Genomic DNA, 24,123 nt, shown 5'->3' on the forward strand with positions numbered 1-24,123 from the left:
GGGTGATTTTACCTTGACATTCCTTTGTAAAATGAGTATTATCTGACCTTGCCTTATATATTTTGGGCTTTCTATTATTGCTGGTGCTAAGAGGCTTTAATGAGTTTTTTATCTGTAATGCTGATATAACCAAGATAATTGCAATGTGATTTATCTTGTATCAAAGGGCTAGTTAGCTCAGATGGCTAGTGTGTGGAGCAGATTCACTCCAATAGCATGGGATTCAATCTCTGATTCAGCTCAGCTCATCTTGGATCCTGACTCCTCACTCTACCTGTTCTCAAAAAATGATGGCATTTCATTGGGTATCGGTGAATTTGATTTGATTTGATTTATTGTTGCCACATGTGCCTCAGTCCAGTGAAATGTTTTGTTTTGCACACAATACAGGCACATCATAACATACAAGGATCATAGGGTGATCGAAGAATGCACAGACGGTGCACAAAAAAGCAAGATCAGTATTAGATTCGAAATTTGAGAGGTCCACTTGAGAGGAATGATGCCAAGAAGGTGTCTTCAGGTAGATAGCTGAAGCTGAAGATTTTCATGAATATGACTAAGATGTATGCATTGTGTCAATATAATTGTAAATACAGACGTTATTTGAGGACCACTAAGCTTGTAGAGTTCAGATTTTCTTCAGTTTATGCATTTGCATTTCCTGAAAGCAAATTCTTTTGGTTTGCTACGTAAATCAAAGTAAACTCGCTCTCGGGGGATTAGATAGTGTGGTGAATTCACACACCAGTTTGTAGCTCTACAAACCAGCCTGCTGAGATGAAAGGTTTAATTTTCTCTGCCGCCCCCCCTTCTCTCTTTTTCATTATTGGCTCTACGGGTCCACATGAATTTTCTGTGGATTGTCTCAACACGGTTTCCACAAAGTTCTGACCCACTGCATAAAATTGTCCATAATTGGCTTCTGAATTGCAGCTTCACTCAGAGAGCATAGCAAGTTGGCATGATGAATGGAACTGATGCCCTGCCACTGGAGTCAGTTCTGCAAAGCCTCTACAGATTCTGTTTGCTGTTAGTCGAACCTCGCAAAGCTTTTGATATTGGCTGACAGATCTGTAAACATAGTTTCTTCATTCACTGCTGAGCCTTGACCAGCCTTAGTTGCGGCTTACTGGTCGCATTCTCATTTTTCAATAAGAGGTTTGTGGGTTTGAGTCGCACTCCACACATTGGACCAAATGGTCCAGACTAACACTGCACTGCCAGATGAGGAAGCAGTAGTTACCAAAGTCCCAGAGAACCATAGTGCTGCTCTCTCATTACAGAGAGGGATGTTTGATGATGAATTTAACCTGAGGGTCTTGGACCTCCACAGTAACCTCAGCCAGTGTGCGGATTGAATGTATACTGTTGGGGTTACTGCATCACAATCCAGCCATCCAGCCGTCCAAGCTAACCGAATACTGCAGCAGCATAGCTGTCATCTCACAAATGAGATGGTCAATGTAGATGCAGCAAGTAGGAACAGGAGTAGGCCATTTGACCCTTCAAACGTTCTCCACCATTTAATATAATCACCCAACACTGTTTCCATTTTCTTCCAATACACTCTAATCCTAAGAAATATATCAAATTAATTCTTGAAAACACTCAACATTTTGATCTCAGTCACTTTGTGGCAGGGAATTCCACAAGCTCACCACACACCAGGTGAAGATTTTGTTTTCTTATCTCAGTCCTAAACAACCTACCCCATATCCTTAGACTGTGATTCCTGGTTCCAGACTCCCCAGTTATTGGGAGCACCCTTCCTGCATTTACCCTGCCTATTCCTGTCAGAATTTTACAGTTTCTTTGAGGTCCCCTGTTTGTTAAACTGAATCCCTATCCTCCTTCTCAGGTGAATGTACATATCTGAAATAATTCCACAGAAGTTGGTATTCTGCACCAAGTCACCCTTTATCTCTGCGTGGAAAGTCCTTGACCCTGGCACAGCCTCATTAGAGTCAGTGCCCAGTGTGTCAGAATTTCTGACATTCCTCTTTTTTTTAATCTGTCAGCCAGGGCTCCCCGATTGGAACAGATTTACAGCCTCAATCAGGAACTCATATTCTATGATGTACATCTGGCTGGCCTCATGACAACACTACAATATTCCATGACATCATTTAAAGAAGAACAGGCAAATTCTTCCAGAATTCTGACCAAAAGCATTATCGACTGTGGGAAGTGAGCGAAGCAACAGTATTAATTTTTAGATTGCCTTGTATTTCTGGTTTGTTCAAGCACATTGCCTTCACAGATCCTTCACAGAACCAAATTGAACTACTTTGGTTCAAAGGCCTTCAGGTTCACACTGAACATTTCTTTTTCAACCAAAATACATCGCTTTGCTACCAGTAAGGTTACATGCGTGTGAATCGGTTTTGTCCCCTGTGCAAATCTGACATCCAAACAGAAAAGTTATTGTTGGTAAAATGAGGAGACAGACACTTAATCGGTTGTAACAAGTCTCAATTGTTTGCTATTTTAATGATGGCAGTGGCCCACAATTTAATGCTATTAATAAAATTGGCAAAAGAGCAAGGTTATGAAAATAACTTACTGCCAACACTAACAGTTAAAGTCACCAACGGTACTGTCTCTATTGATTTCAGCATCCTTTAAGGATGATATGTGAATTCAATTATGGAAATGATTGGCAGATGTATAACAGAGAGCAGGATGAGGAAAAAAGATGACCCACAGTCTGAACTCAAGTTGTGCCAGGTCAAAAACAAAATTCAGAAACTATATTTATTGGTACCCAGTTTCTTAATATAATTTCCAAACCCACAACCAAATGTGCAGTCTGGCAAATAAATCACAAACATAACAGCGATGGCTATTCATTCCTAAAATCAGTGAATTATGTTTTTTTATCGATATTTTTATTAGAAATTTAACATTTTTACAAGTTTACAAAAATAAACAAAACTCTCAAGTACAAACATTGATATACAATTAAATCTTAAATATATAATAACCAAAATTTAACAAAAGAAAAATACCGAGAAAAATAAACAAAACTCAACTAACTACTAATCTAACCTACAACTAACCAGAGTGTATATTTAAGTCTCTTACATTATTCAAATAAGAGAAAGAAAAAAAAACAGTGGATAACACAGAAATTGGGTAGTGAGATACATGCTCGGAATGTGTTAACATCAAATGTAACAAAACCCGTATTCGTGCGGGATTCCTCTCCCAAGGGGCCCCGGACCAGCCAGGTTCGCAATCTCAATTAAATAAAAGCCCTTGTTAGTATGGCTGAAATATCTGTATTTATATAATTCAAGAAGGGCTGCCATATTTTATAAAATAATTTGGTCTTTCGGTGCACCATATTTGTAAAGAAGTCAAGGGGAATACATTCCATAATTAATCTGTGCCAATTTGAAAGTCAAGGGGGGCCCTCAACCACCCAGTTTACCAAAATATTTTTCCTTGCACAGAAAGAGAGAAGAGAAAATAGTCTCTTCCCGTGCATATCCAGGGAGGGTAAGTTCGAAAAGCCCAAAATGAGAGATGCGGGGTCCACTTTAATTTCCGTTCCTAAAATTTCTGTCAGGGCACTTGCTACTTTAGTCCAGTATCTACAGATCTTATGACAGGTCCATAGGCAATGTACAAGAGTGCCCACCTCTATTTTACATTTGGGACACATTGGAGATGCCCCTACCTTAAATTTTGCCAATCGATCCGGTGCTATATGGGCCCTATGAAGTATCTTCAGCTGGATAGCCTGGGTTCTGTTACAGATGGTGATTCTTCTGGCGTTTTCCCAAATGTCATTCCATGTTTCTATAGAGATTTCTAGTCCCAATTCCTGATCCCATGTTTTAAGCAGATTGTCCATATCTCCCGATACTTCATCATGTAGTAAACGATAAATAGTACTGATGGAGGATACCCCCATTGGTCATAGTACTCTACATTCTCTATCTGATTTATAAAGACTATCCAAAAACGTAGTCTTCTTCTGTATATAGTCTCAAATTTGGAAGTATCGATAGAGGTCTCCATTAGGTAATCCGAATTTCTGCGCAGCTGTTCAAAAGACATTAAGACCCCATCTTTAAATAGGTCCCCTAGACATGAGATACCCCTGGATCTCCAGAGTTTATAAGTGGTGTCTGTAAACCCCGGTTGGAATCCCCATACTCCCACTATCGGTGCATAGGGGGATGTTTTATGTGAGTTGCCCTCATTTTGCCGCATTATATTCCAAGCTTAAATTGTATTTAGTATTATAGGGTTTTTACAGTAATCCGTAATGATTTTCCACTTGTCTGAAAATAAAAGGTTAATGAATTATGTTTTAACACATTGATCCAAAACCCTGATTGTTCTGAGTAACTCAGCAACATTGCAGAAAGATCATTTCGCTCTTTTGGACTATTAGATTTAATCTCATATGCATTTTAGCAATTGGATTCAAGGCCAAGAAGGACATATGCATTAGTAGTCAATGTAGTTGTCATAATACCATGACTGTGAAACGCCTGTCTAACATTTTAACGGCTCATTATCAATCTGTGCAGTCGAAAACTTAATTAGGATTATCACCCCATGCAAAAGAGGTCACTCAATGTCTTCAAAAGAGCCATTACCGTTTTGTCCAAAGCCTTTTTGCTTTTTGTTAGTTTCTTTGGTGTGTAATCTTCCAGGAACAGGTATACTTATTCACTATGCTGTTGATAATGCAAGCAATCACCTATCATTAAAACAGTAAGTTTCATTCTTCACCTGGCTACCAGGCTCAAACAGGTGAGATTTTGCTTAAGTTTTAGATTAGATTTAATTAGATTCCCAACAGTGTGGAAACAGGCTATTTGGCTCAATAAGTCCACACCGACCCTTCAAAGAATAACACACCCAGACCAATTCCCCTATCCTATATTGACCCCTGATCAATGCACCTAACACTATGGGCAATTTAGCATGACCAGTTCACCTAATCGGTATATATTTGGATTGTGGAAGGAAACCAGAGTACCTGGAGAAAACCCACACAGACATGGGAAGAACGTGCAAACTCCACACAGACAGTCACTTGAGGAGGAAAGCTAGTTTATGTTACTATCGGCAAGCATTGAGAATTTTTCACCCTTTTACCTTTGTTCTTTGTACCTTGTGTTGTGTGGTGCTGGTAAAGCACAGCAGGTCAGGCAGCATCCGAGGAGCAGGAGAATGGACGTTTCAGGCATAAGCCCTTCATCATGATTGTATCTTGCACCAAACTAATAGTTGGTATCAAAATGACAGTGAGGAAAATTGGGCTTACTATTACCTTAAGATCAGCATCAGGTTCATGCCCAATTTAATGCACTTTATTTTCTTCCATTGTGTAATTTCTATTTCCGCTGGTCTGGCTTCATCCCTGCCTCAGTCTATGGGTTGCTTAAATTTCCAGCGGTATTATCGATAAATATAAGGTCATTCAAAACTCTCCTACCCCTGACATAATTCATGTTCCCTGAACATCTAGTTCTCATGATCCCCATTGGCCTACGTTAGGCAACTTCTTGGTTTTCAAATTTTCATCCTTGTTTTCAAATCCCTTCAGTGGCCTCACCCCATCCCCTTCTCCAAAGTCCTCCAGCTCCATAACCCTGTGAGATATCAGTGCTCCTTTAATTCTGGCCTTTGCTCCCCCATTTCAGTTGCTCCAGCCGAGTTGCTGGGCTCTGGAGTTCCTTTCCTAACCTCTCTGCCAGTCCAGCCAGCACTTAATGTTCAAGTCAGGGCTCATGTTCAGTAGCTGTGAAAACGATAGGGTCAAATGTTTTTTGGGAAGTCTGATACAATCTAATAATAAACGGCTCCATCTTGGATTCTATTGACCCTTCATTTTAATTAAACTCTTAACAAGTGAGAAACATTGTCTCTGAGAGCTGTGAACCAATCAGAACCCGGCAGCTTTCCATTACTGGCAGCATCAAATGACCAATACCACTATGGCACACAGCCTGGCACACAGCCCCTCCCAAAGGTGTCAGCAAGGGATGGGGGAGTGGTTGACAGTGAGCAAAGGGGTGATTCCTTCAAAATGGGCTGCGAACAACTCCTTCACCCTGTCCTGATTCCAGACCCAATGTTTAGACATTGTACTTTGCTCAAAAACTGCATGAATCCATGTAAGGTTCTGCTAATTCATTTTTTTTAGATTAGACTCAGTCTAAACATAATGGCACAGACAGCAGTTACACAAGGGGCTAACACCTTCAACACATTATCTGGACTGACACCAATTGTTAAAGTTAACCTGAGAATGTAACTTTTTAAAAAAAGTTTGTGATTTACATATGAAAGAAATGAAACTATCATGGTCATTCTAACAGATGAGAGACTTAACAAACAATCAAGGTATTTTTCAATGTATAATTTCAGTTACATCACACTGTAAACTTTTGCTATAAATTCTGTGTCTTACAATTACTACCTGATGAAGGAGCAGCACTTCGAAAGCTAGTGCTTCCAAATAAACCTGTTGGACTATAACCTGGTGTTGTGTGATTTTTAACTTTGTACACCCCAGTCCAACACCAGCATCTTCAAATTTTCTTCTTTCTGAATATTCCTGTATTGGCAGAGGGTGGGGGAGGTGCTCACTAATTCTGCCCTCTATCTCCCCTTCTACCTTTAAGCCACTGCTTCTGAGTTAGTTTTTTGATCAAATTTTTCGATAGCTGACCCAATATCTCCTCATGGGACTCAACATTATAATTTATTTTATATTACTTTCTGAATATTACTACTTGGTGTGTTATATTATTATTAAAATTCCAATCCAAGTATCCTGATGTGCTAAGTGTTATTCTCAATTACTCAGTACCTCTGGTCCTCATAATTTGCTGTTACAAATGTGGAGTTTCATTCCTTCTAGTTGTAAATATAGCTTAAAGTTTTATTTACTTTAAAGATATTACTTTTCTCTTTATTATTATATCAGTTATATGTCTTAAATTTTATTTTACTCTCATCATTTTTTCTTGCATTTAACATTGAATTCACTCAGTAAAAAATTGACTTCTTTGTTCAGACCTTAAGCTGTTCATTTCACAATCCTTCACATGACTGGTTCAGGAAATTTATGAATGTTTACACAGTGATGCCCTGTAGAGGGCACTCACATTTCCATCCTTTATTCATCGAACTCGCCATGTAAAATATCATGGAGAGTAAACAAACACGGATAAATGGAACTGAATGGTGGACATCATTCTTTGACCAGTTACAGGATTGTTGGGCCTCCATTATTTCACTTTAGATTTTCCTTCAGCTTCTGTAAACCAGAACGGGTTCACCTTGATCATTCCACTTGCATTGTGGAAGGAAATTTCAAAGTGTGTGCTTTCATCTGTCAGATAATTGCAACCAATAAGCTCTTGGTTAAGATTGTCAGTTGCTTACTTGCCACAATGATTAATCTCTGTGAGCTTCCTCTGCACCCATCCATAGAGAATCTACTTTGCTTGATTGAAATGTTCTGCAAACTTTTCCAACTAAAGTACATAATGGATATTAATACATGGGTAACTTAAAATGAACCTGACATTGGGTCATTGATGAAAAAAAAACTGTGAATGCTGTGAATCAGAAATAAAAACAGAAATTAATGAAAACAATCAGCAAGTCTGGCAACAACTGTGGAGAGAAATGAGAGTTAACATTTCGAGTTCAGTGATCCTTCTTTGGAACCCTTCTGATGAAGGATCACTGGACCCAAAACATTAACACTGACTCATTGATAATGCCTTGGCTAATCAAAGTTGACTTGTCAACCAATCAACACCATCTTCGACTAGAGTATAAATTGATGTTATGATTTGAGATTGGGCATTCTTGTGACTGTCCTGATGAGTGCAAGAAGAAAAACTTTTCACAAACTGTCGCTCTTTCCAGAAATATTCAAAATGAAAACACAAACATTGGATTAAAATAATGCAGTTGACACTTCTACTTCCCCTTCATGTTTCAGGAGACAATATGGGACCACTTGATAACATCAGTCAGTGACAGAAGACCACTATCGCTTATTGTGTGCTCCTTCAAGGTAAGGTAAAAATATCTGTTTCAAAACATGTTTTCAATGTAATGATGAACTTGTGAAAACAAACTTGAGCTAAGAACTGAATGCAGGGATAATACACCCATTCAGTAAATTGACGCGAATTAATTCCAAAATTATTTTACTTCAGTGAATTTACATGTAAAATCTATCTCTGTTCACTATTTCAATAAAGTTTCTGTGTGTTGCTGCACAAACTTTTTGCAGTAGATAAGTTAGTCTTGACGTATTTTTACAGTTCTGATTCATTATCAAGTATTTCCACTCCTTAAGTAAATTACAAAGCAAGTTCCCAGTGGCAGCAATCAAAATGCAACAGACAAAGTTTTACCATGAGAGATGCGATGCTGGATTTAACAGTTACCCATTGAAGATGTGGGTATTCTCTGGGTACACTGGTCACCAGACCTAGTGGCGCTATCCATATTGGACTCAGATTGTCTGACGACTCTCTGAGGTGGCCCATCTGGTTTCTGAAAGACAAAATCCCCATCACAAGTCAGTGACAGCTAATAGTTAAATGCACGTGGGGCAACTGCCTGACTTTGTAAAAACAAAGAGGTAAAAACAATGACTGCAGATGCTGGAAACCAGATTCTGGATTAGTGGTGCTGGAAGAGCACAGCAGTTCAGGCAGCATCCAAGTAGCTTCGAAATCAACGTTTCGGGCAAAAGCCCTTCATCAGGAATAAAGGCAGTGAGCATGAAGCATGGAGAGATAAGCTAGAGGAGGGTGGGGGTGGGGAGAAAGTAGCATAGAGTACAATGGGTGAGTGGAGGAGGGGATGAAGGTGATAGGTCAAGGAGGAGAGGGTGGAGTGGATAGGTGGAAAAGAAGATAGGCAGGTAGGACCAGTCTGGACAAGTCATGGGGACAGTTACTGAGCTGGGAGTTTAGAACTGGGGTGAGGTGGGGGAAGGGGAAATGAGGAAACTGTTGAAGTCCACTTTGATGCCCTGGGGTTGAAGTGTTCCGAAGATGAGGTGTTCTTCCTCCAGGCGTCTGGTGGTGAGGGAGCGGCGCTGAAGGAGGCCCAGGACCTCCATGTCCTCGGCAGAGTGGGAGGGGGAGTTGAAATGTTGGGCCACGGGGCGGTTTGGTTGACTTTGTAGCTAAGATGGAAATGGAGGTGGTGAGATGGGAAGGAAAATGGTGAGGTGAGGGTTATTTTAAGGTAAAATTATGCCCCACATGTTTAGAATATTGGAGTAATTTAGGGCCCCATACCTCAGGAAGGATATGTTGGCCCTGGAGCAGGTCCAGAGGAGGTTCATGAGAATGAAAGGAATGAAAGGCTTAACACATGAGGAACGTTTGAGGACCCTGGGTCTATACTCGATGAAGTTTCGAAGGGTGAGGGGGATCTGATTGAAACTTCAGAATACTGAAAGGCCTGGATAGAGTGGACATTGGGAAGATGTTTGCATTAGCAGGAAAGACTAGGACCCAAGGGCGCAGCCTTAGAGTAAAGGGAAGACCTTTTAAAACAGAGCTGAGAAACTTCTTCAGCGAGAGAGTGATGAATCTATAGAATTCATTTCAATGGAAGCTTATGGAGGCCAGGTATTTAAGACAGAGAGAGGTTCTTGATTTTTAAGAGGATCAAAGGTTACAAAGAGAAGGTGGGAGAATAGAGTTGAGAAACTTATCAGCTATGATTGAAAAGCAGAGCAGATTCGATGGGCTGAATGGCCTAATTTCTGTTTCTATGTCCTATGGTCTTATGATTTCCTGAGGAAGCTCTAATATCATGGGAGATTTGATGGTCATGTATTCATTCATGGGATGTGAGCGATACTGGTTAAATCACCATGTACTGGCCATCCTGTGAGTGGCTTATTACGATCACTTTAGAGGGGAGTTAAGACTCAACCACTTTACTGTGTGTCTAGAGTTCCATGTAGGCCAGACCAGGTAAGGAAGACAGATTTCCTTCTGTGCAGGCATTAATTAACCAGTTGGTGTTTTACAACAATCTGTGGCGGATGGTAGTCTTCTCAATGAATTGAAATTTCACCATCTACCACGATGGGGTTCGCACCCATGTCCATCGAGAATATTAGCGTAGGGTTCTGAAACATGAGTGATTTGACGTTACCACTATCTCCCCTAAATTAACACTGAGAGAAATGTGTAATCTCAATGCACGGAGGCTGCTGTTTTGAAATGGGTGTAAAAATATTCAGTTTGAAGTAAAATACAACTTTGGTGCTGCATGAAACCCATTTCCTGAGAGCAGCATCTGCACCAGGTATGTTGCACTGCTAACAACCGAGAGTAATCCAGCCGCAATTCACTTCAGATTTTACACAGAGTCTGTTGGCATATGTTTCAGCAAATCTGGGCAGGTTTTCTTTCCATTTCTAGCCAGGTTATTGAGCCACGAGATGTGAACTAAGCAAGGAAAAAATTGAATCTTTCAGCCCTGGCATCTGGTTTTGGTCATATTCCTTTCTGTGGTTTGCACTTCATTTGATATTTGAAAACATAGTCATAAATAAGACCATTGGAAAGAAAAAAAATGACTCTGCTTCATCTGGCTGAGTCCACTTTTACATTGCAAGATATTTTTCTATTTTAATGTTGAAAATGATTTATTGTCGTCATTCAGACTTGGTTTCTGTGGTGTAATAAGGAAGGATGTACTAGCATTGATAGCAACCCAAAGGAGGTTCATTTGGCTGAGCCAGGCTTCGGAGGGGACTGTCTTATATCAGGAGAGGTTGAGTCGGTTTGGAGTTTAGAAGAATCAGAGGCAATCTTATTGAAATGCACAAGATTGTTAGGGGGACTTGACAGGGCAGATGCAGAAAGGCTGGTTCCCCTCGTGTGAGAATCTGGGTCCAGAGGACATAATCTCAGAATAAAACAGAGATGAGGAGGAATTTCTTCCCCCAGAAAGTAACGAACATGCAGAATTCTTTACCGTCGAGGCTGGATCACTGAGTATATTCGAGGCTGAGATAGACAGATTTTTAATCAGTAAGGGAATCAAGGGTAATGGGGAAAAGACAAGAAACTGTAGCTGAGGGTTATCAGGTCAGCCATGATCTCATTGAATGGCAGGGCAAACTCACTATGCTGAATGGCCTACTTCTTGTTTAATATCTTATGGTCTTATTAACTGAAAACAATATTCTTTTGTGATTTCCAGATGGACAGAAGCTTGTAACTTGTCCTGCCTTGTTACTTTGTTTTTTTTAAGAAATGTTATCCCTCCAAAGCTCTATTCATAACATGAATTCAATACGGAAGGTACAAATTGGGGAAAATAAATTCTCAAATGAAATTAGAAAGCTACCACTGGACAACATAAAATGGAATCTCTTGCCTTGAGTTGTAATTCCACTTATACCTTGCAAGCCTCGACCCACCTTATTTTGTCAAACTCTATCGCGTTATTCTTCTTTTCATTTCTGCATCATACATTATGATTATGATCTCGAATGCACTGCCTGAGTGTGTTTTGGAAGCAAGTGTAATTGCAACCTGCAAAAGAGAATTGGATAAAGATATGAATGAAAGTGTTTATAGGTCAAGGGTAAAGAACAGGGGTGTGTGACTAGATGACCAGTTCTATTCTGGTGGAAGGGCTAATCCTTCTTTAGCATGTTTAGGGTCAACAAGCAGGAATTTTCAAAAGGTTTTTGTTCAGAATTTTCAGATGCAGCAATACAGGGCACAATCCCATCAGGGACATTGATGTGGTTTTGGTAACAGGCAGATGTCGTGTGCTGCTTTTCGTGTGGTGCGTCAGGTCAGGTACCTGTCACCCTCCTGCCTCCATCCATTCATGCTGGAGGTGAGTAGACAATGGTAGCTACCCACTTGGCAGTGGAGAGGTGAAAATTAATGACAGTTAATTGACTGGTTTGTCCTGTCCTTCTGGTTTGAGCTGCCATGGACCTCAGGTTTCTGCCCCACACTTCAGAATGACTCCTGCCTTCGATGCTGCCCGTCACTGTGTGTGAGCTGAATGGTTCATCCACCACCTAACACAGGAAAAAAAGTACAACTTTCAAACGACACACTGACTCCTTTTGTATACTTCCAAATAGAGCTCCTGAACACCTAGTACAGTCACTTGCAAGTCTTCCAGATTTTTACAAGTTTCCTCTCTGTGATAGGAGAGACTGCTGTCTAACTTCGGTCAGTTTCCACAAAGTCTTTTATTTATCCTAGTACACACAATACTGATCTCTCCAGTACCATGGTATTCCATCCATTCATCATTATCAGTTGCTTATGATTGCTCTTTCACTACTGCAGCATACAAGAAGTCTCTTTATTATTTCCATTCTCATTATTGTACACTGACCACATGGGGTCAGCCAGACAGTGAGCGCTGGTCAGATTTAACAGGCACCAGACATGCTCCAAGCAGTAGGTGAAGCCAGGCAGGTCCCTCAGGAGGACTCCTGTTGGCAGGCAAGCTTTGGAGTTGGCTAAGTCTCATTCGTTTGACCTCACTGCAAAGACCAGTTCTGTTGAGAACCCAAGGTCTCTGTGTATAGGGCCTCCCATTCTCAGTCATGGCTTGGCAATGTGGTCACAGAAGACTAAAACTTTTCCTACATCTTCAAAGGGCCCTCTCCTCAATCTTAGGGCACCCTAGTGTTCTTCTCTTCTATCTGTTCTTAATGCAACCCCAAGGCTGTGTCAAAGTCATTTTCCTTTGATGCAAAATTTGTGAATACTGCATAATCGTGGAATGAAAATAAGGAAGTGCACATTGCTAGCAGAAACAAAAAACTAATTGCATATAATAGTAGCAACTCAATTTTTCAGCTCACCAACTGATCTTGCTAATCATTAATCCGCTGGAATAAATTAACTATGTTCCCCACCTACTAGTTTTGCTAGAATGTGTAAATGTATATCAGTGTGATCAGAGTGGAATGGAAGTAGGGGTGGCGGGAAGGACACCCCAAAAGTTTGCCCACATATTTAATAGTACTGCCAACAATCACTGAGAACAAAGTGACACCTGACTGAGGTACCAGAGGATTATACGCACGTGATGTCATGTGGCTGACATCAGCTTGATTTTGCAGAGTGAGGGAGAGTAATCGGAAAATGAGCACCAAATTTGGTCAGAAACAAGGAGAGAAACTGCTGGAAAAGACTCAGCAGGTCTGGCAGCAACTGTGAAGAGAAAGCAGAGTTTAAAGTTTCAGGTCCAGTGACCCTTCTTCGAAACTGATGGTAGCTCAGAAAAGGTTTAGCAGTTTTCACACATGTCAAAATAAAGTAGCAAAATAAGTGAAATAGACACTGAAGATGTACTGAGAAGAAGCCCACATTTCAACACCCTCGAGATGTTTTTGTCCATTATCTGTGGATTCAGGCTTCTTGGATTTGCTTTAGTAAATGTTCGCTATTCTGTGCACTATTTATTGCAATCAGTCACACAATAAAACAGCCACAAAAGGGATAGCTAAGAATGAAGATTCCACATCATTATGTGCTCATAAGGGTTTCAATACAAACATAAGAATTAGGAACAAGAGGAGGCCTTTTGGCACCTCGTACCTGTTCTGTCATTTATTAAATTGTGGCTGATGCGATTGTGGCCTCAACTCCATCCTCTGACTAATCCCAAATAACTCTTGACACCCTTCGTCATCAATAATCTCTCAGCATCTGCCTTAATAATATTCAACAACTCTGCTTTCATAGCTGTCTGGGTCACAGAGTCCCAAAGACTCACAAACTTCTGAAAGAAAACATTTCTCCTCATCTCTGTTTTAAGTGGACGACCCCTTGCTTTTATTACCAGTTACTATCTCCTTAAACTTCATCTCTTCCACAAGAGAAAGCATTGCTTTCATGTCCACTGTGTCAAATCCCCTCAGGACCTTATATGTTTCAGAAAGATTGTCTCTCATTTTCGCTCCCATCTCAGTAGTAAATGGATTATGCTTTATGACTTATATCCCTTGAGATTTTTTTCCCTTAGTTTTAGACTCATCAGCCAGGGCCTTATAAGGATTATATATATTTTAAGTAAATTAACCCTTGTGCTTTGAAACTGTGTGGAATACAGGTAGTCTCTCCTCACTAAAAATCCCACTATTCCAGAGATTAATCCCTCAAATAGTGCAAGACACTGAGAGGAACACATTTGTAGGCAAAGTTCTGAGTGCAAAAACAATAGGCTATGGTACAAGTGCTGGAAAATGGGATCAGGATAGTAGGGTTCTTGTTTTTGACTTATTGGGTCAAAGGGACTTCCTTCTTTGACATAGATCTCTATGTCTCTATAATAAGGGATTTGGATAGGACAGGAACACCTGTTTCCCAGTGTGAAGAGGCCAAATACCATGAAATGTAGATTTAAGGTGATTGTTAAAGGGGATGTGAGGAAAGTCTTTCTCACCCAGAGGTTGTGTGTCTCTGAAATGTACTGTCCAGTTTGATGGTTGAGATGGAAACTCTCAAATTCTTGAAAGGGAACCTGGATCTGAATCTGAAACTCTGTAAGCTGCAAGGCTATGGACCATGCTGGTAAATGGGATTGGAATGGTCAGCTAATTTGTTCACCCAGTATTGATATGATGGTCTGAATGGCTACATTGTGTGCTGAAACTCTGTCATACTTGAGTTTTATGGAGCCTCTTGCATTCTTTTCAAGATAAGGGGACCAAAACTGTACAAAGTACTCCAGGTGAGGTTTCACTTACTCTTTTTACCACCGCAACGAGGCACCTTTACTCCTGTCTTCAAGTCCCCTTGCAATGAAGGCCAACATACCATTGCCTTCCTAACTTGTTAACTTCAAGTGGTTCATGAACAAGGACATCCAGGTCCCTTTGCACACTTCCCAAACTCTCACTATTTAAAAAAAAATTTTGCCTTTCTGTTTTCTTTTCTACCAAAGAAAATAACTTCACTTATTATTCTAGCTGTTTTGTTCCACATCATTCATTTAAATTAGTGAGGTCTTCTTGACCCTTTTTGTATCCCCACAACAATTTACCTTCCTGCCCAGTTTGAAGGTGTTAGTAAATTTGGATATTATACCATTAGTCCCTCTCACCAAGCCATTCATATTGATTCAGAACAACTGTGGACCTAGTTCAGTTAATTGCAATTCCTCCATCCTGAGAATGATCCATTGATTCCTCTGTCTTCTGTCTGTCTATTAAAGAATTCACAGTCCATATGCATATGCTTCTGCCAATCTCATGTGCTGCAGTTTTAATTATTAGTCTTTTGTGCGGGACGCTTCAGAAAAAAACAAATGTACCACATGCATGGGTTCTCCTTTATCAGTATTCCGAGTAATGTCCTAAAATAATGCCAACAAACCTGTTAAGACGTGGTTTCCTTTTCATAAATCCAAGCTGACTCGATACAATTTATACACTCTTCTCACTGTTCAGTTCTCAAGATTCCAACATTTTCCTGATGACTGATGTCAAAGTAATATTTGTGCAGTATTCCTTTTCCCTCTTTCTCTCTTATTAAATAGTGGGGTTTTAGTTGCTTCCTACTATTCTGTCCAGCATCTATAGAATGCTGCAAGGCAGCCACCAGTGCATTCATTATCCCTCTCATCACCTCCTTCAGCAACCTGAGGTGGATCTCAGCTGGTCCAGGGATTTATCAACCTTCGATTTTCAAATGCAACTTAAATCTGTTTTCCCAAATATTACTGCTAACCTTTCAGCCCCTTGCTTACCAAAAATCTCTCCACCTCTATTCCAAAGCTCTGAGCAGAATCTCTTAGTGGCATGGGCTACAGCAAGGATGTGTGGCAGAATCAGGCAACAAAAATGGTCAACTTTGCTCGACGTTGGGATAACTCTACATGGAGAGCAGAGTGAGTGCCTGGCAGATATAGCTTGCTGCCCGCTCTGAACGACCTCTATGATGGAAACTTTTTACCAGCATCTCAGGGCACACTCCATGCTCAACTGCCGTATGTACCCAATTTATATGGACATTGGCATCAGATATTTCCAAGCACTCTCATGGCACATTTCCAATCCACTTACAGGATGTTTCTGCTCTTCAATGCTGCACCCCAGAGTGCACTGACAACTCTCATTGTACTGCTGCAACAAGGACAGTGTGTGCTCAGGGACATGCACCCAGCTCATAGAATGGACAACGCTACATGCTCTCATAGTCCTCACTCTGAGCCTACCTGGATGCTCACAGCATTGCTTCTTTGCTGGCCATTGCAGTTACTCCCCTTATGTAGGTACCAAGCTTATATTACTGATGCCTCCCCATGCCAAGGTCAGGGAGCTTGTTATTGGTTACCAGCAGGCCTCAGTCAAGTGAAGAGGATAGGCTTTCTTAGGAATTCTTTCACAGCGAGTCAATGTCAGTCTCCGCCATGTATCCAGGCCCACCCGGAGGGGTCAGAGAAGGGATACCCTTCTCAGAAGGTGTGTGAAGCAAAATGACAGGCAGCTCACTGTCCACCATGCTTCTTTCTGTCCGATGTGGGCTCTCATGGAATGAGAAAAAGGAAGGTATTACATGAAATGCAAATTGATGGCACAACTATTACTGATGGGGCAGGTGATAAGGTCTTTGAGAGACGAGAGCATGCAGGATGAGTGATGATATGGGTGAAAGTGGGGTAGATGCTGTCTGCCATAGTGTGAGTGGGGGAGCATGATCTTTGCTCTCTGAAATAGAGTGAGCGTGAGGTAATGGAGAGAAGATGCAGATGAAGTCAGAAAGGATATTGACATTTTTCCTGCTGTGCTGGGCATTCCTGCAAATGGTGAGGCTACTTGAATCTTGTCGAATGGTCTGATCTTATGGCATTCACTGCTGTTTTCTGGATGAAGAGGGTATTCCCTGCTATCTGGCAAGGTCCTGCCCTCAAAGCAGGGTACAGATTTCCCCCTGTTTACTATAGCCAGGGCAAATGTTAGTAACTGTGCAAGGCAGCTCCAGAATGACAGTGCTTGTCCAGGGATACAGTGAAGTTTCAAAATGGAGCAGACACTATGGAGAATGCTGAATTCCAGGATATCTGCTGAATGGTGAATTTTTTCTGGGAATGGCTACAATAAGATGGAGCTGGAATCAGATATGAGAGATAACATGGGTGTCATAGGTATTTAATAAGGCGGGTTTGCTAAAACATGGTAAGAGAAATCTCTAGGCCTCAAGGAAACTATCTCCGCCAAAAAATTTGGTAATCATACATTTGGTCCTTGTGTCCACATCACTGACATGAATTGTAAACCGTTAGAATAGAATCCCTACAATGTGGAAACAGGCCCTTCGGCCCAATCAGTCCATAGTGATCCTCTGAAGAGTAACCCACCCAAGACCCATTCCCCTACCCTATTTTCCTATATTTACCCATGACTAATGCACCTAACCTACACATCCCTGGACACTTTGGGCAATTTAGCATGGCTAATCCACCTGACCTGCACATCTTTGGATTGTGGGAGGAAACCGGAGCACCCGGAGGAAACTCATGCAGACATGGGGAGAATGTGCAAACTTCACATAGACATTCACCTGAGACTGGAATCAAGCCCAGGTCCCTGGCGCTGTGAGGCAGCAGTGCTAACCACTGAGCCATCATGCCACCCCCAGTTGAGGTCTCATCATCTGTGATGCACAACGAATTACATCTTGGAAACCTGAAAAAGGATCAATTTATATCTACTGTTTGGCATTTATTAGCCAACCAGTCTTCCATCCATGACGGTATGATACTCCATATACCATGAGCTTTCAATTTTTATGATAACCTTTGATGTGGCCGGCAGTGCCGAGTAGGGTACCACAGGGTTAGTAGCTGGGGCCCCAATTCTTCCCGATATACATTAACAATTTGGATGAAGGAATTGAATGCAATATGTCCCAATTTGCAGGTGACACTAAGCTGGATGGCAGTGTGTGCTGTGAGGAGGATGCTCAGAGGCTACAAGGGTGACTTAAACAGATTGGCTCAGTGTGCAAATACTTGGGAAATGCAACATAATGTGGATCAATGTAGGGTTATTCACTTTGGTGCAAGAACGGGAAGGCAGATTATGATCTGAATGGTGACAGTTTAGGAACGGGAGTGGTGCAATGAGACCTGGGTGTCATGGTGGAACAGTTGCTGAAGGTTAGCATGCAGGTGCAGCAGACAGTGAGGAAAGCTAATGGCATGCTGGCCTTTACTGCGAAAGGATTTGAGTAGAGGAGGAGGGATATCTTGCTGGAGTAATACAGGGCTGAAAATGTGTTGCTGGAAAAGCGCAGCAGGTCAGGCAGCATCCAAGGAGCAGGAGAATCGACGTTTCGGGCATGAGCCCTTCTTCAGGAGCCCTTCCTGAAGAAGGGCTCATGCCCGAAATGTCAATTCTCCTGCTCCTTGGATGCTGCCTGACCTGCTGCGCTTTTCCAGCAACACATTTTCAGCTCTGATCTCCAGCATCTGCAGTCCTCACTTTCTCGCAGTAATACAGGGTCTTGGTGAGGCCACACCTTGAGAATTGTGTGCAGTTTTTGGTGTCCTCGTCTGAGGAAGGATATTTTTGATATTGACGGAGTCTAATGAAGGTTTACCAGACTGATTCCAGGGATGGCATGACTGACATATGAAGGAAAATTGCATCGGTGGGCTTGTATTCATGGGAATTTAGAAGAATGAAGTGGAGGGGATGTCATGGAAACAAATGAAATCCTGATGGGACTGGACAGGCTCGATGAGGGAAGAATGTTCCCAGTATTGGGCTAGTCCAGAATTAGGGGTCACAGTCTCAGAATAAGGGGATAAGCCATTCAGGACTGAGATGAGGAAGAATTTCTTCAATCAGACAGTTATGAACCTGTGGAATTCTCTCCAACAGAAAGCTGTTGGGGCCCAGTTTGTTAGATATATTCAAGAGGGAGCTGGATGTGGCCCTTGTGGCTAAAAGGGATCAAGGGGTATGGAGGGAAAGCTGCAGTGGAATACTGAAAATGCATGGTCAATCATATTGAATGGTGGGGCAGGCTTGAAGGGCCGAAAGGCCTACCCATGCATGTGTTTTCTATGTTTCTATGTGGCATCTTATCAAATTTCTTCCAGACATTGAAGCTAAATATATCTATGGTTCTGCTTTATCCAAAACACGTGTTCTTTTTCAAGATATTCAAATGGATTGGTTGAACATGATTACCCTTTCACAAAACCATGTTAACCCGATGTGATTATCCTGAACTTATCTAACTGCTTTGCTATAATGTCATTTTTAATAATGTCTAACATTTTCCTTATGACAGATGTTAAGTTCACTGGCCTGTAGTATTCTACTTTCTATCTCCCACAGGTTTTGAATAAAATATTTATATTTGCTATCTTCCAAACTAATAGGAACTTCCCCCAAGTTAAACAAGTTTTGCAAATTTAAAGGAGAAAGTGAGGACTGCAGATGCTGGAGATCAGAGCTGAAAAATGTGTTGCTGGAAAAGCGCAGCAGGTCAGGCAGCATCCAAGGAACAGGAGAATCGACGTTTCGGGCATCAACCCTTCTTCAGAAAAATTCCTGAAGAAGGGCTCATGCCCGAAATGTCGATTCTCCTGCTCCTTGGATGCTGCCTGACCTGCTGCGCTTTTCCAGTAACACATTTTCAGCTTTGCAAATTTAAAACGAATGCATCAGCTCACTCACTAGCCACTTATTCTAAGTCCCTCAGATGAAGACCATCAGTCTATATCTAAGCCCGGAGCTTCAACAATTTACTCTGGACAACTTCTCTTGTGATTATGACTTTCCTGAGTTTCTCCCTTCATTCCATTTATGGATTTATAGCTGCTTTTGAGATATTACTTGTCTCCTTTGTTGGGAAGACTAATGCAAAATCACTGTTCAATTCATCTGTATTTCTTTATTTTCCAGCCTTACTTGGTACTGGACCAGCTATCACTTTGTTACTTCTTTTGTTTTCATGATATTTATAGAAAATCTTGATATCTGAGGTTTCTGGAGATCCAAGATGGCGGTGTTCTGCTAAGCTCTGCACCATTATACAGGCAAAGTGGTGCTTTTACGCTCCCTTTCTTTGTTGTTTTGGCAACAATTGGCAATTTTAGGTCTCCAGAATCTTTGTGCCTTACCTATGGCAATCACGAAAGGTGACTAAGGAAAAAGGGCTGCGAGGATCGCAACAAGCAGGGCACTCCCCTGCAACAACGGATATGCCTGCATCTGGAGTGTCAGTCTCTGCAGTCATTCCTTTGGACCTACCTGCGCAGCAGAGCCTGGGCTCGGAGTTCGTGAAACTCTGAGAGAAGATTGATTCATTGATGGAGGAGACACGGACCAGGCTGGAACTGATCCCGGCCATGCTGCAAAAGCATGAAAAGGAAATCCAGTGCCTCGGGCAGCGCATGGAGGAGGTGGAGCAGCAGACCGCGGCTTCAGAGACCGCAGCAGAATCCTCGACAGGTCGGGTTCAGGCCCTGGATAGGCCTTCGTGGAGCAGGTGAACAACCTTGAAAATTGAGGTGGGCCGGGTGCAAATCGAGCGGGCCCAGCTGGTCGCAGTGCGCAGGCCCAGGTCGGCCCAGTCCTAGTGTGACTCCAGCACAGTAGAGATAAGCAAATGGCGTTGGAAGCTTCAAGAGCACTGGGGAAGTATCCACAGGCCCTGATGTACAAAGGATCAAAAATTATGTTTTTTCAGTACTTTTCTGCAGCTGTAATCCTCATGAGGAAGACCATTGATGATGTAAAGAAGACGCTGAACAACTTGAATATTCAGTATTCTGTAAGATACCCGGCAATGTTACATTTCAACCAAGGAGGGTTGGTGCACAATTTTGATTCATCAGAAACAACAACTTTAAAACTTGCTGAACACTTTAAAATAGACTGACCCGTTCAAGTAATATGGACAATAGTGTTTCCTTTGTTTTTTCTGTTAAGACCATAAGACCATAAGAAATAGAAGTGGAAGTAAGGCCATTCGGCCCATCGAGTCCACTCAGCCATTCAATCATGGCTGATGGGCATTTCAACGCCACTTATCCGCAATCTCCCTGTATCCCTAAATTCCTTGCGTGATTAAGAATTTGTCAATCTCTGCCTTGAAGGCATTTAACATCCCGGCCTCCACTGCGCTCCATGGCAATGAATTCCACAGGCCCACCACCCTCTGGCTGAAGGTTAGGTTAATACTGAAATAACAGTAAAATTATTTCATCTCTGATCTCCACATAAACTGATCGTCTGTTGACTTCTTCTAAATCAAAATCATAGGACGTATTTGAGAAAATTCTGCACTCCAAGCCTCTGATTTTCTGGTTATTAATTTTAACGGGTGAAAATCACGGGTTGGGAATGTCCTCATGTGTGATTTTGGTGTGGACCGGGGCAGCACGGTGTGAAGTTTCAGACTTGAGTAAAAAAGGCACGTGTTTAGCATATTCCTTGTCTGTCGCACCTCAGAACTCTCACCTCCATCTGTTTCACTCATTCAATGGGAAGCAATTATAACTGCGTATATTGTAATTATGGAAAGCAGGAACATAGACTACATGCACCAAACTCAAACATTTTGGGACACTTGCGACCAGTCAGTAAAAGCACACCAGAGAAATATGTATGACAACGTGTTCAGTAGCGGGTTGGGTTAATGAAGGGAAGAGGCAGTGCATCCTCATTTATTGCTGCATAGATGTTTCAGATACAGCAATGGAAATTAACTAGCCTACAGTGAGGTGATAACACCAAAATATACTGTGTATCATCCTTCAAGTGGAATGTCTGATGCAATCACTTGCCTTAAATAACACGAGTTTACCAGCCTTCTTAGCAATGCATTTTATATTAGTAGGAAATTAAAAACAGTTGGCTCATCTTTTATTTCTCTTTCCAATGCTGTTTCTACCTTAAAAGACAAAGTATCTTTTATATTTCTTTATGATTTGAACCTGAATTAACTTGACCAGTGTTTGCGTTGTCAATATAGATGACCCCTCCAGGCTGAAGGTGGAAAGGAGAGCACAAGTCCTCAGTCTGGAGGTTGACACAGCTCCTGGTCATCATCCAATTCATACTGTTCACACCTCACCAAACCCCAATTTTGATGTTTTTTTTAAACAGTTGTAATTGTTTGAGATGGAAAACATCACTCATGGGTGAAAGGGAATCAAAGGACAGAATGCTCCCCATTTTCAGATTAAATCTCATGACAGGGGAGATGTAAGGTATTCTGAGTGATCGTTCTTGTGCAAACTTCTCTTCTCATCAATTGTAAGCCAGGGTCTTGAGCCATGTTTTTGAGGAGTCACCTTGTTGGAGGGGCATCAGTGTTCTACACTGCTAAGATATAGTGGTGTTCCAGCCACTGATGCCATGTTTAAAGCCTGGCTGCACATCACTTTAGACTCTGCCATCCAGGAATGACCCCTCACACTGTGATGCTTGAGGCATAGCTCCCTCCCTGCTTTGTGGTGCCCAACAGGAAGTGTTGGTGCATTGGGTGCTGGTGAGGAAGGTCATTCTTTGACCTGTGGACAATCAGAGAAGGCTATACCACCTGATCAGGCCACTCCCAGTCTGGACACAAGCAGTAGCCAAGCTCATTCATTGGCCAGTCTCCATGGGGAAGTGGAATGCCCAGCAGTACAAGACAACAGCTAATGATCTGCAGTCCGCAAGAGTAAATGCCATAAACTTTTCTTTTGTTTACCTTGTTTACCTGGTTTTGCTCTTTTAATATATATAGTTTTTTTTTTCTCTTCTTTCTCCACTCCCATTGTCTTTATTCCCCCTTCTTTCTTTTTTTCCTTTTTCTCTCTCTTGGTTTGGGATGGGGGAGTCGGTTGGAGTATGGGTTTTTTTGTATCAGTAATGACTGGGGTCGATGTACGGGTGGGATGGGTTGAATGCCCACTTCTAATTTTCTTGTTATACAATATATGTACTCTTTGCTTTGTTTTGCCTGAGTTTAGGGCATGGCTTCAGCCAGGAGAAGCCATGGATGGGTTAGTGGGTAGTGTGAGTGCCCCTTGGGGCCAAGGGGTAAAGTCTCCTCTTACTTGTTTCATGTGTTGGTTAATTGTAGGAGTAGTTTTCAGAAGTTTTGCTTTGGTAGTTTTTGCAGTTGTATTTTCTAGTTTATACAAATCTTTTTCTGTTTCTACTCAGTGCATTATGAGTAGAGTTCTTTCAGATGGCTATGGCTGATTATTTGTTTAAATGGTGCACCTGGAATATTAAGGGGAGTCATTCACCGATTAAGAGAAATAAGATACTGTCGAGCCTTAGAAAAGAAAGGATCGATGTAGCCATTATGCAAAAAATACCTTTCGACGATAAGGGGCATTTAAAGTTACAGCAGGGAGGGTTCAGCTGGGTGTTTTTCTTGTCATTTTAATATCTGAAGCTTCTATATTTCTGGCTTGCTTTCTCTCATGCTAATTATTCCTCCTTATTAACTTTGGTCACTCTTCACTGTATTGTGATCCCAGCTGATGTTGGAATTGATTATATTCCTTGGAATGTTTCTATCCAGTGTACTCTGAAATATACCACATTTCCCACACTGAAATAAAAAATCTTGTTTTTACGATGGACATTGAGAGCATGTTTTCCTCTGAGTGGGGAGGATCATTAGTATGTAAAATTCACTTCCCCAGAAGGTAGTGGAGGCTAAGTCATTGAATTTGTTCAAGGCTGATTTAGGTGGGTTTATAATGGTTTGCGAATGGTGTAAATTCAGTCCCAATTGCTGACCTCCAAGTGTGAATATCCTCCAAAATATAATCGGAATGTTCTGAAGAAGTGTTACATTGGACTCGAAAGTTTAGCTCTGTTTCCCTCTCTACGGATGCTGTCAGATTTGCTGAGTTTCTCCAGCACAACCTGTGGTTACATGTGACATCCTCAAAGTTGGTTGCCTGTAAAACTGTCAGTCACAAAAATCAGTTCTGTATGGATATCAGCTAAATCAGCAAATGTTCACTTGAGCCTGGAGATGGAGAGTTGACTGTTTATGGGAGGGGTAAAAACTTGTATTGGTCCAATAGGATTACCATGGTTGAAGCCAAGACTCACTGGGCAGAGTATTCAGGGTACAAATT

General features: G+C 41.6%; 1 protein-coding gene across 1 annotated transcript in view; it reads left to right on the top strand.

The window, feature by feature from the left end:
* Positions 1-24,123, top strand: part of LOC140495521 (teneurin-3) — a 2,480,372-nt gene that overhangs the window by 1,318,812 nt on the left and 1,137,437 nt on the right. The window contains exon 6 of the mRNA XM_072594601.1: positions 7,988-8,062. The gene's annotated coding sequence lies outside the window, so the exon portion shown is untranslated. The remainder of the gene's footprint in view (positions 1-7,987; positions 8,063-24,123) is intronic.

Source organism: Chiloscyllium punctatum, chromosome 2, assembly GCF_047496795.1.
Source record: "Chiloscyllium punctatum isolate Juve2018m chromosome 2, sChiPun1.3, whole genome shotgun sequence".
NCBI lineage: Eukaryota > Metazoa > Chordata > Chondrichthyes > Orectolobiformes > Hemiscylliidae > Chiloscyllium > Chiloscyllium punctatum.